Source organism: Ranitomeya imitator, chromosome 7 (assembly GCF_032444005.1).
Source record: "Ranitomeya imitator isolate aRanImi1 chromosome 7, aRanImi1.pri, whole genome shotgun sequence".
Taxonomy (NCBI): Eukaryota; Metazoa; Chordata; class Amphibia; order Anura; family Dendrobatidae; genus Ranitomeya; species Ranitomeya imitator.
The window spans coordinates 219,723,201-219,736,084 of record NC_091288.1 but is presented as its reverse complement, the minus strand read 5'-3'; positions in this window follow the sequence as shown (position 1 = coordinate 219,736,084).

Sequence of the window (12,884 nt, the reverse complement as noted above, 5' to 3'; positions counted from 1 at the left end):
AAGTCGGTGCGTGTATGAAGAGAGGTCGGTGTATGAAGAGAAGTCGGTGCGTGTATGAAGAGAAGTCGGTGCGTGTATGAAGAGAAGTCGGTGCGTGTATGAAGAGAGGTCGGTGCGTGTATGAAGAGAGGTCGGTGCGTGTATGAAGAGAGGTCGGTGTATGAAGAGAGGTCGGTGCGTGTATGAAGAGAGGTCGGTGTATGAAGAGAAGTCGGTGCGTGTATGAAGAGAAGTCGGTGCGTGTATGAAGAGAGGTCAGTGCGTGTATGAAGAGAAGTCGGTGTATGAAGAGAAGTCAGTGCGTGTATGAAGAGAGGTCAGTGCGTGTATGAAGAGAGGTCGGTACGTGTATGAAGAGAGGTCGGTGCGTGTATGAAGAGAAGTCGGTGTATGAAGAGAGGTCGGTGCGTGTATGAAGAGAGGTCGGTGCGTGTATGAAGAGAGGTCGGTGTATGAAGAGAGGTCGGTGCGTGTATGAAGAGAAGTCGGTGCGTGTATGAAGAGAAGTTGGTGCGTGTATGAAGAGAAGTTGGTGCGTGTATGAAGAGAGGTCGGTGCGTGTATGAAGAGAGGTCGGTGCGTGTATGGAGAGAAGTCGGTGCGTGTATGAAGAGAGGTCGGTGCGTGTATGAAGAGAGGTCGGTGCATGTATGAAGAGAAGTCGGTGCGTGTATGAAGAGAGGTCGGTGTATGAAGAGAGGTCGGTGCGTGTATGAAGAGAAGTCGGTGCGTGTATGAAGAGAAGTTGGTGCGTGTATGAAGAGAGGTCGGTGCATGTATGAAGAGAAGTCGGTGCGTGTATGAAGAGAGGTCGGTGTATGAAGAGAAGTCGGTGCGTGTATGAAGAGAAGTCGGTGCGTGTATGAAGAGAGGTCAGTGCGTGTATGAAGAGAAGTCAGTGCGTGTATGAAGAGAGGTCAGTGCGTGTATGAAGAGAGGTCGGTGCGTGTATGAAGAGAGGTCGGTGCGTGTATGAAGAGAGGTCGGTGCGTGTATGAAGAGAAGTCAGTGCGTGTATGAAGAGAGGTCGGTGCATGTATGAAGAGAGGTCGGTGCGTGTATGAAGAGAAGTCAGTGCGTGTATGAAGAGAGGTCGGTGCGTGTATGAAGAGAAGTCGGTGCGTGTATGAAGAGAGGTCGGTGCGTGTATGAAGAGAGGTCGGTGCGTGTATGAAGAGAAGTCAGTGCGTGTATGAAGAGAGGTCGGTGCATGTATGAAGAGAAGTCGGTGCGTGTATGAAGAGAGGTCGGTGTATGAAGAGAGGTCGGTGCGTGTATGAAGAGAAGTCGGTGCGTGTATGAAGAGAAGTCGGTGCGTGTATGAAGAGAGGTCGGTGTATGAAGAGAGGTCGGTGCGTGTATGAAGAGAAGTCGGTGCGTGTATGAAGAGAAGTTGGTGCGTGTATGAAGAGAAGTTGGTGCGTGTATGAAGAGAGGTCGGTGCGTGTATGAAGAGAGGTCGGTGCGTGTATGGAGAGAAGTCGGTGCGTGTATGAAGAGAGGTCGGTGCGTGTATGAAGAGAGGTCGGTGCATGTATGAAGAGAAGTCGGTGCGTGTATGAAGAGAGGTCGGTGTATGAAGAGAGGTCGGTGCGTGTATGAAGAGAAGTCGGTGCGTGTATGAAGAGAAGTTGGTGCGTGTATGAAGAGAGGTCGGTGCGTGTATGAAGAGAGGTCGGTGTATGAAGATAGGTCGGTGCGTGTATGAAGAGAGGTCGGTGCGTGTATGAAGATAAGTCAGTGCCTGTATGAAGAGAGGTCGGTGCGTGTATGGAGAGAGGTCGGTGCGTGTATGAAGAGAAGTCGGTGCGTGTATGAAGAATGGTCGGTGCGTGTATGAAGAATGGTCGGTGCGTGTATGAAGAGAGGTCGGTGCGTGTATGAAGAGAGGTCGGTGCGTGTATGAAGAGAGGTCGGTGCGTGTATGAAGAGAGGTCGGTGCGTGTATGAAGAAAGGTCGGTGCGTGTATGAAGAGAGGTCGGTGCGTGTATGAAGAGAGGTCGGTGCGTGTATGAAGAGTAGTCGGTGAGTGTATGAAGAGAAGTCGGTGCATGTATGAAGAGAAGTCGGTGCGTGTATGGAGAGAGGTCGGTGCGTGTATGGAGAGAGGTCGGTGCGTGTATGAAGAGAGGTCGGTGCGTGTATGAAGAGAGGTCGGTGCGTGTATGAAGAGAAGTCGGTGCGTGTATGAAGAGAGGTCGGTGCGTGTATGGAGAGAAGTCGGTGCGTGTATGAAGAGAAGTCAGAGAAGTCAGTGCGTGTATGAAGAGAAGTCAGTGCGTGTATGAAGAGAGGTCGGTGCGTGTATGGAGAGAAGTCGGTGCGTGTATGAAGAGAGGTCGGTGCGTGTATGAAGAGAAGTCAGTGCGTGTATGAAGAGAGGTCGGTGCGTGTATGAAGAGAAGTCAGTGCGTGTATGAAGAGAGGTCGGTGCGTGTATGGAGAGAAGTCAGTGCGTGTATGAAGAGAGGTCGGTGCGTGTATGAAGAGAAGTCGGTGCGTGTATGAAGAGAAGTCGAAGCGTGTATGAAGAGAAGTCGGTGCGTGTATGAAGAGAAGTCGATGCGTGTATGAAGAGAAGTCGGTGCGTGTATGAAGAGAAGTCGATGCGTGTATGAAGAGAAGTCGGTGCGTGTATGAAGAGAAGTCAGTGCGTGTATGAAGAGAGGTCGGTGCATGTATGAAGAGAAGTCGGTGCATGTATGAAGGGAGGTCAGTGCGTGTATGAAGAGAGGTCGGTGCATGTATGAAGAGAAGTCGGTGCATGTATGAAGAGAAGTCGGTGCGTGTATGAAGAGAGGTCGGTGTATGAAGAGAGGTCGGTGCGTGTATGAAGAGAAGTCGGTGCGTGTATGAAGAGAAGTCGGTGCGTGTATGAAGAGAGGTCGGTGTATGAAGAGAGGTCGGTGCGTGTATGAAGAGAAGTCGGTGGGTGTATGAAGAGAAGTTGGTGCGTGTATGAAGAGAAGTTGGTGCGTGTATGAAGAGAGGTCGGTGCGTGTATGAAGAGAGGTCGGTGCGTGTATGGAGAGAAGTCGGTGCGTGTATGAAGAGAGGTCGGTGCGTGTATGAAGAGAGGTCGGTGCATGTATGAAGAGAAGTCGGTGCGTGTATGAAGAGAGGTCGGTGTATGAAGAGAGGTCGGTGCGTGTATGAAGAGAAGTCGGTGCGTGTATGAAGAGAAGTTGGTGCGTGTATGAAGAGAGGTCGGTGCGTGTATGAAGAGAGGTCGGTGTATGAAGATAGGTCGGTGCGTGTATGAAGAGAAGTCGGTGCGTGTATGAAGAGAAATCGGTGCGTGTATGAAGAGAAGTCGGTGCGTGTATGAAGAGAGGTCGGTGTATGTATGAAGAGAAGTCGATGCGTGTATGAAGAGAAGTCGGTGCGTGCATGAAGAGAGGTCGGTGCGTGTATGAAGAGAGGTCGGTGCGTGTGTGAAGAGAGGTCGGTGCGTGTATGGAGAGAAGTCGGTGTATGAAGAGAAGTCAGTGCGTGTATGAAGAGAAGTCGGTGCGTGTATGAAGAGAGGTCGGTGCGTGTATGAAGATAGGTTGGTGCTTGTATGAAGATAGGTCGGTGCGTGTATGAAGAGAAGTCGGTGTATGAAGAGAAGTCGGTGCGTGTATGAAGAGAAGTCGGTGTATGAAGAGAAGTCGGTGCGTGTATGAAGAGAGGTCGGTGCATGTATGAAGAGAGGTCGGTGCATGTATGAAGAGAAGTCGGTGCGTGTATGAAGAGAAGTCGGTGCGTGTATGAAGAGAGGTCGGTGCGTGTATGAAGATAGGTCGGTGCGTGTATGAAGATAGGTTGGTGCTTGTATGAAGATAGGTCGGTGCGTGTATGAAGAGAAGTCGGTGTATGAAGAGAAGTCGGTGCGTGTATGAAGAGAAGTCGGTGTATGAAGAGAAGTCGGTGCGTGTATGAAGAGAAGTCGGTGCGTGTATGAAGAGAAGTCGGTGCGTGTATGAAGAGAGGTCGGTGTATGAAGAGAGGTCGGTGCATGTATGAAGAGAAGTCGGTGCGTGTATGAAGAGAAGTCGGTGCGTGTATGAAGAGAGGTCGGTGCGTGTATGAAGAGAGGTCGGTGCGTGTATGAAGAGAAGTCGGTGCGTGTATGAAGAGAAGTTGGTGCGTGTATGAAGAGAGGTCGGTGCGTGTATGAAGAGAGGTCGGTGCGTGTATGGAGAGAAGTCGGTGCGTGTATGAAGAGAGGTCGGTGCGTGTATGAAGAGAGGTCGGTGCATGTATGAAGAGAAGTCGGTGCGTGTATGAAGAGAGGTCGGTGTATGAAGAGAGGTCGGTGCGTGTATGAAGAGAAGTCGGTGCGTGTATGAAGAGAAGTTGGTGCGTGTATGAAGAGAGGTCGGTGCGTGTATGAAGAGAGGTCGGTGTATGAAGATAGGTCGGTGCGTGTATGAAGAGAAGTCGGTGCGTGTATGAAGAGAAATCGGTGCGTGTATGAAGAGAAGTCGGTGCGTGTATGAAGAGAGGTCGGTGTATGAAGAGAGGTCGGTGCATGTATGAAGAGAAGTCGGTGCGTGTATGAAGAGAAGTCGGTGCGTGTATGAAGAGAGGTCGGTGCGTGTATGAAGAGAGGTCGGTGCGTGTGTGAAGAGAGGTCGGTGCGTGTGTGAAGAGAGGTCGGTGCATGTATGAAGAGAAGTCGGTGCGTGTATGAAGAGAGGTCGTCGGTGTATGAAGAGAAGTCGGTGCGTGTATGAAGAGAAGTCGGTGTATGAAGAGAAGTCGGTGCGTGTATGAAGAGAAGTCGGTGCCTGTATGAAGAGAAGTCGGTGTATGAAGAGAAGTCGGTGCGTGTATGAAGAGAAGTCGGTGTATGAAGAGTAGTCGGTGCGTGTATGAAGAGGTCAGTGCGTGTATGAAGAGAAGTCGGTGCGTGTATGAAGAGAAGTCAGTGCGTGTATGAAGAGAGGTCGGTGCGTGTATGAAGAGAGGTCGGTGCGTGTATGAAGAGAGGTCGGTGCGTGTATGAAGAGAGGTCGGTGCGTGTATGAAGAGAAGTCGGTGCGTGTATGAAGAGAGGTCGGTGCATGTATGAAGAGAAGTCGGTGCGTGTATGAAGAGAAGTCGGTGCGTGTATGAAGAGAAGTCAGTGCATGTATGAAGAGAGGTCGGTGCGTGTATGAAGAGAAGTCGGTGTATGAAGAGTAGTCGGTGAGTGTATGAAGAGAAGTCGGTGTATGAAGAGTAGTCGGTGCGTGTATGGAGAGAAGTCGGTGCGTGTATGAAGAGAAGTCGGTGCATGTATGAAGAGAAGTCGTGCGTGTATGGAGAGAGGTCGGTGCGTGTATGGAGAGAGGTCGGTGCGTGTATGAAGAGAGGTCGGTGCGTGTATGAAGAGAAGTCGGTGTATGAAGAGAAGTCGGTGTATGAAGAGTAGTCGGTGAGTGTATGAAGAAAAAATAAAAGGAAAACACACAGACCTATCACAAGAGAAATGGATGACACACAGACCTAACACAAGAGAAATGGATGACACACAGACCTATCACAAGACAAATGGATGACACACAGACGTAACACAAGAGAAATGGATGACACACAGACCTAACACAAGAGAAATGGATGACACACAGACCTATCACAAGAGAAATGGATGATACACAGACCTATCACAAGAGAAATGGATGACACACAGACCTATCACAAGAGAAATGGATGACACACAGACCTATCACAAGAGAAATGGATGATACACAGACCTATCGCAAGAGAAATGGATGACACACAGACCTAACACAAGAGAAATGGATGACACACAGACCTATCACAAGAGAAATGGATGACACACAGGCCTAACACAAGAGAAATGGATGACACACAGACCTATCACAAGAGAAATGGATGACACACGGACCTAACACAAGAGAAATGGATGAAACACAGACCTATCACAAGAGAAATGGATGATACACAGACCTATCACAAGAGAAATGGATGATACACAGACCTATCACAAGAGAAATGGATGATACACAGACCTATCACAAAAGAAATGGATGACACACGGACCTATCACAAGAGAAATGGATGACACAGAGCTATCACAAGAGAAATGGATGACACAGACCTAACACAAGAGAAATGGATGACACAGACCTATCACAAGAGAAATGGATGACACACGGACCTATCACAAGACAAATGGATGACACACAGACCTATCACAAGAGAAATGGATGACACAGACCTAACACAAGAGACATGGATGACACACAGACCTAACACAAGAGAAATGGATGACACACAGACCTAACACAAGAGAAATGGATGACACACAGGACTAACACAAGAGAAATGGATGACACACAGAACTAACACAAGACAAATGGATGACACACAGACCTAACACAAGAGCAATGGATGACACACAGACCTAACACAAGACAAATGGCTGACACCCAGACCTAACACAAGACAAATGGATGACATGTGGACTGCAAAAAATGACCAGAAATGTATTGAAATTGGATCCAGTGAGCCCCAATTTATTTTTTGCCTTTGAGAAAAATCATTGACTTCTTTCATTGCTTTTTCAACACTTTTATTTTTTAAGAAATTTACTACCTTAACCTTAAGGCCACGTTCACATGTTCAGTTTTTGGTCAGTGTTACAGAACCATGAATATGTTATGCTATATATATTATGTATAATAGGTTCCATGTGAAATGCATCAGTCCACAGGCTGCATCCCTGGGCAGAGGGGACAAAATATTCTCCTTCTGACCTCCCCCACCTTTGTAATTCCCACAATAAATACCAGCAGGCTCCGGCCCCCTGCGGCTATTGTAATGTATGGCTGGCTTGTTTTTTCTATTGGCCTGCCCTGTGTATCTGTGCTATATATTCTGTTTGCTGTGAATAAAGTGTGTTCTTTTAGACTGGAAATACGTGGAGTAGCAGTCAGCTTTTATATGCTCCCATGTAATCAAGGAATTCCAGCAAGCGTCCTTCATTCAGAATCCAGCAAAAGCAGAGTGGACCTCCTGAAACAAGGGGGGGTGCTGAAAGAGGTACTACAGCACAGTAGACCCCGTTACACTGGTGGCAGACAGCGGGATCTGATACCCCTTTTACAGGAGGAAAGGAATGAATGGAAGACAACTACCAGAAGTTAAAGAGGACTACACTAAAAGATCTGGTGGAAGCCCGAGGGTTAATCGCCTGCAACAAAACAAAAGCGGATTTGATAGCAGCCATCATGGAACACGACAGTGCAGCGCCCCCCAATGTGAACGTGGAGGAGACTGAATTCCAGAGGGAGGTAAAGAACAGACTGGCGTTCTATGGCCCAAACCCTGCAGTATGGATCATACGAGAGGTGATGGCTGATGTGCGTACTGATCTAAAGGAAGAGATGGCCGAGCGGACCAGGATAGAGCTAACCAAGATGGAGATGGCAGAGCGGACCAAAGTGGAGCTGGCCAAGATGGAGATGGCAGAGCGGAGAGAGGAGAGTCAGCGAGCAGGGGGAGCTCTGACCTTCGACCAGGTACCTTCAACAGTAAGCCACAAAAAGATCCAGTATAATGCCTTCCGACAGTTGGGGGAGGCAGAGGAAGACATTGATGGCTTTCTGCAGGACTTTGAGCAGCAGTGTGCCCCTCATCAAGTGAAGCCGGAGGAATGGGTTCAGATTCTGGCCAGCAAGCTGACAGGCCGGGCAGCGGACGCCTATCGCACGGCACCTGATGAGGACTGTATGGACTATGAGCGGATCAAAGAAGTGATCTTGGCCCGGTATGCGCTGACACCAGAGGCATACCGCCAAAAGTTCTGCGGACTTATAAAACGAGTAACCGATACCCACGCTGAATGGGCCTGTAAATTACGGTGGTCACTGCTACAGTGGGTACAAGGGAGCCAAGCAACCACTAAGGAGGACGTCCTCCAGCTCTTCTTGTTAGAACGATTCTTTAATGGACTAAACCCCGAGACACAGGAATGGCTTCGGGACAGGCGGCCAAGGACTCTTGAGGAAGCCGCTCGTCTGGCCGATGAACATCATGACGCCAGGAGGCCTCAGTTGTCCGGATCAAAGATGGTCACTAGGGGTCCGCCCATGGACCTGGAGGGCCCCAAACCACCGAAGATTGTAGGGGGACCAGCTAGAAACCCGGCCTACCACAGTTCCCCTGGAGCGCGATGCCACACCTGCCGTCAGCTGGGCCACCTGCAAAGACAATGTCCCAACCGGACTCAGCATACCCAGTGGCCAAAGGCGGGAACAGCTACCTTCCGCCGGGCCGCTGTACACTGCTACCAAGGCGAAGCTGACCCGGAATTGGGGGCTACAACTAACCAAGGGGTGGAAGACATGGAGGAAGTGCTGCATGAAGTAGACCCGGTGCAGGCAGCCCGGGCAGATAATCGACAACAGCATCGACAGGTCGTGTGGGTTAATGGGAAACGCATGCAGGGACTAAGAGATTCCGGAGCAACTTTGACCCTTGTGAAGCCTCATCTCGTCCGGGACCAAGAGAAGACGGACCGGACAGTGGCAGTCCGTGTAGCAGGGGGAGCCATACATTGACTGCCCACTGCCAGGATTCACCTGAACTGGGGAGTTGGGGATGGCCTTGTTGAGGACGGCTTGATGGAGGATTTGCCTGCAGACGTTTTGCTGGGAAATGACTTTGGGCCCATGTTGTCTGCCTTCTCAGTTGCCCCTCTGACTGAGACATATCCTGTGACCACCTGGAGACAAGCTCGAGCTGCGGAGACGGAATCACACTCAGAGGAGGCCCAGGTAAGACATCCCAGCCCTACACGTATTCCCATAGCCAGACGCATTTCTTGGGCCACCCCAGATGAATTTAAGAGGGAGTTACTTGAGGATCCTTCATTGGAGGGATATCGTGGGAAGGCACAGGAGGGGAGAGGGGTACTGGAAGGGGAACTGTTTGTATGGAAGCAGGGACTCCTCTACCGGATCACAGAGCAGCACCACACAGGGACGAGCCCCACTATAAAACGACAGCTGGTAGTTCCCAAGAAGTATAGGCAGGAGTTACTGCGAATCTCTCATGACATACCCTTGGCCGGGCACTTCGGCGTCAGTCGCACCAGGCATCGTCTGACACAAAACTTCTTTTGGCCGGGGGTAACCTATGATGTTCGTCAATACTGCCAGACCTGTGACAGTTGCCAGCGCATTGGCAAGAGGGGAGATCGATGCAAGGCCAAATTACGCCCCCTCCCCATTGTGGAGGAACCGTTTAGCCGAGTAGCGGTCGATCTGATAGGGCCGTTAGCCAAACTCAGTCCGTCAGGGAAAAGGTATATATTGACAATGGTAGATTATGCCACACGGTATCCAGAGGCGGTTGCGTTACCTAACATACTGGCCGAGACGGTGGCGGCTGCCCTGCTCCAGGTTTTCTCACAGGTTGGATTTCCCCGGGAGATTATCTCGGACCAGGGTACCCAGTTTACAGCAGAGGTGACCGACCAACTGTGGAAGCTGTGCGGCGTAAAGTCCATTAGAAGCGCCCCGTACCACCCGCAAACCAATGGGTTGTGTGAACGCTTCAACGGGACGTTAAAACAACTCATTGGGACTTTTACCAGGACCTACAGGGACTGGGAGAAATTCTTGCCCCCCTCTTGTTTGCCTATCGAGAGGTGCCCCAAGAATCCACGGGGTTCTCCCCATTTGAACTGGTATACGGGAGACGGGTAAAGGGACCCCTAGATTTAGTGCTAGAACACTGGGAAGGGGAGGGCATCATAGAAGGGGTACCTAATGTACCCTATGTGCTGGAATTCCGGGACCGCCTACAGGAGCTGACCCAGGCTGTACGTGGGAACATGCAGGTGGCCCAGCGGCGCCAGCGTGTATGGTACGATTGGAGGGCCAGAGAGAGCACCTTGGAAATAGGGCAGAAGGTCCTGGTGTTAGAGCCCACTTGGCAGAACAAGTTCCAAGCTGCATGGCAGGGGCCCTACCAGGTAGTGGGGAAAATAGCCGACACCACCTATAATGTCGCCGATTGTGACGACCCCAGGGTTATCCGCATGTTCCACGTGAATATGCTGAAGCTCTACCGGGAGCGCCCTGAAGAGGTAGTGGCCATCTGTGCACCTGAAGCAGAGGATTTAGCCGGCCTTCCCTTGCCTGATGTCTTAGGGGAGAGGACTCAGTCTAAAACATGGGACCAGGTACACTGGGGTGAAGACTAAAGGTACCGTCACACATAACGATATCGTTAACGATATCATTGCTTTTTGTGACGTAGCAACGATATCGTTAAGGAAATCGTTATGTGTGACAGCGACCAATGATCAGGCCCCTGCTGGGAGATCGTTGGTCGCTGAGGAAAGTCCAGAACTTTATTTCGTCGCTGGATCTCCCGCTGACATCGCTGGATCGGCGTGTGTGACACCGATCCAGCGATGTCTTCACTGGTAACCAGGGTAAACATCGGGTAACTAAGCACAGGGCCGAGCTTAGTAACCCGATGTTTACCCTGTTTACCAGCGTAAACGTTAAAAAAACAAACAGTGCATACTTACCTTCAGCTGTCTGTCCACGGCGCTGTGCTTCTCTACACTCCTCCTGCATCCTGTGTCAGCGCCGGCCAGCCGGAAAGCACAGCGGTGACGTCACCGCTCTGCTTTACGACTGACCAGCGCTGACAGTGCAGAGGAAAGCAGAGCGCCGGAGGACAGACAGCTGAAGGTAAGTATGTAGTGTTTGTTTTTTTAACGTTTACGCTGGTAACCAGGGTAAACATCGGGTTACTAAGCGCGGCCCTGCGCTTAGTAACCCGATGTTTACCCTGGTTACCGGGGACCTCGGGATCGTTGGTCGCTGGAGAGCTGTCTGTGTGACAGCTCTCCAGCGACCAAACAGCGACGCTGCAGCGATCCGGATCGTTGTCGGTATCGCTGCAGCGTCGCTTAGTGTGAAGGGGCCTTTAGGTCCCCGGGAGAGACAGCAGGCGGAGGAGTTGTTGAGGCAGCGACAGAGGATGTTTTCGGGGAAACCCAGGTACACTCACCTGGCACAACACAAGGTTGAGACCCATGATCAGACTCCCCCTGCGACAACCCCCCTTCCGCGTCCCTGAGTCTGTACGAGAAGGGATGCGACAAGAGATACAAGAGATGTTGCGTTTAGGGGTCATTAAAGAGTCAGATAGTCCCTGGGCATCCCCCGTAGTGTTAGTGCCCAAGAAGGATGGGACTACACGGTTTTGTGTAGACTATCGTAAGCTCAATGAGAAAACAGTGACGGATGCGTATCCCATGCCGCGTGTGGATGACTTGTTAGACCGGCTGACGGGGGCAAAGTATTTGACCACCATCGATCTATGCAAAGGCTACAGGCAGATTCCTCTTAGTCCTGATGCTATTCCCAAGTCGGCATTTGTCACCCCGTTTGGCTTATTCCATTTTCGAGTTTTGACATTCCGGATGAAGACTGCCCCGGCGACCTTCCAGAGGCTGGCTGACCGGCTTCTGGATGGTCTCCAGGACTATGCGTGTGCCTACCTGGATGACATCGCCATCTACAGCGCGACATGGGAAGAGCATCTAAATCACCTAGAGACAGTATTGGACAGGATCCACCAGGCCGGAATCACCCTGAACCCAAACAAGTGTCATGGCGTTTCTAGGGACAGCGGGGTATTACAGGAAATTTGTTCCCAATTACAGCAGCGTAGCCAAGCCCCTCACTGATCTGACCCGTAAGAACCAACCCCGCCAGGTAACCTGGACCCCAGAGTGTGAGGAAGCCTTCCGCCAGCTAAAGGACGCCCTCACCAATACCCCTGTATTGGCCGCACCCCATCCAACTAAACGTTTCCTGGTTCACACAGACGCTTCTATGTTTGGATTGGGGGCAGTACTGAGCCAAGTCGGCCCGGACGGCCAAGAGCACCCTGTAGCTTACCTGAGTCGGAAACTACTGCCCTGTGAAGTGAGCTATGCGGCCATCGAGAAGGAGTGCCTGGCAATAGTATGGGCACTCAAAAAGTTACAACCATATTTGTATGGACGACAGTTTTCCCTCCTAACGGACCATAATCCCCTAGTCTGGCTTAATCGGGTCTCCGGAGACAACGCCAGATTACTGCGGTGGAGTTTAGCCCTACAACCTCTGGACTTCACCATCCACTACAGACCCGGCAAACAAAACGGTAATGCCGATGGACTAAGTCGACAAACGGAACGTGTACCAACCACATAAACTTCGGTCATCCCCAAACCGATTCGTTAAGGATCAGACTGTGTGGATGGGGGGAGGAGGCAGGGAGTGTGCAAATACCTAATAGCTTGAGGTTCTTACTACAGGCAGACGTTTTGAGTGACAGTTTGGAGGGAGGACAATTCAAAAAAATGGGTTCACATGGGTGCACTATCAAATTAATTCACAGAGTATGGGAAAAAGTCAAACTCATTAGGGAAGTGAGTGGGTTCACCAGATTCTCGCCTATTTGGGACAACATTTATCTACCGGAATTTAGGCAGAGGGAGGGTTTTCACTTTTGGTCTGCAGCAGGTATTAAACGGCTGGGGCAGCTGATAAGTCAGGGCAGACTTAAAACATTTGAGGAGTTGCAGGAAGAATTTCAGTTGCCACGGTCTGAATTGTTCCAGTATAATCGTATCTCTCATGCTTATCAGGCACAGAATAAAAGGGGAGCCATAGTGGTACAGATTGATCACATGCTCGACTATATCCTTAAGAATAGCTGCACGAAGGGGGCGATTTCAGAAATATATGGGTTTCTACTTTTTTCTTTCCTGGAAAAATATCCCATCCGAGCCAAAGGGAAATGGGAAGCTGAATTGGGAATAATTGACAATGATAGATGGGAGTCGGTCCTAGAATATGTGCCCAAGATATCAATG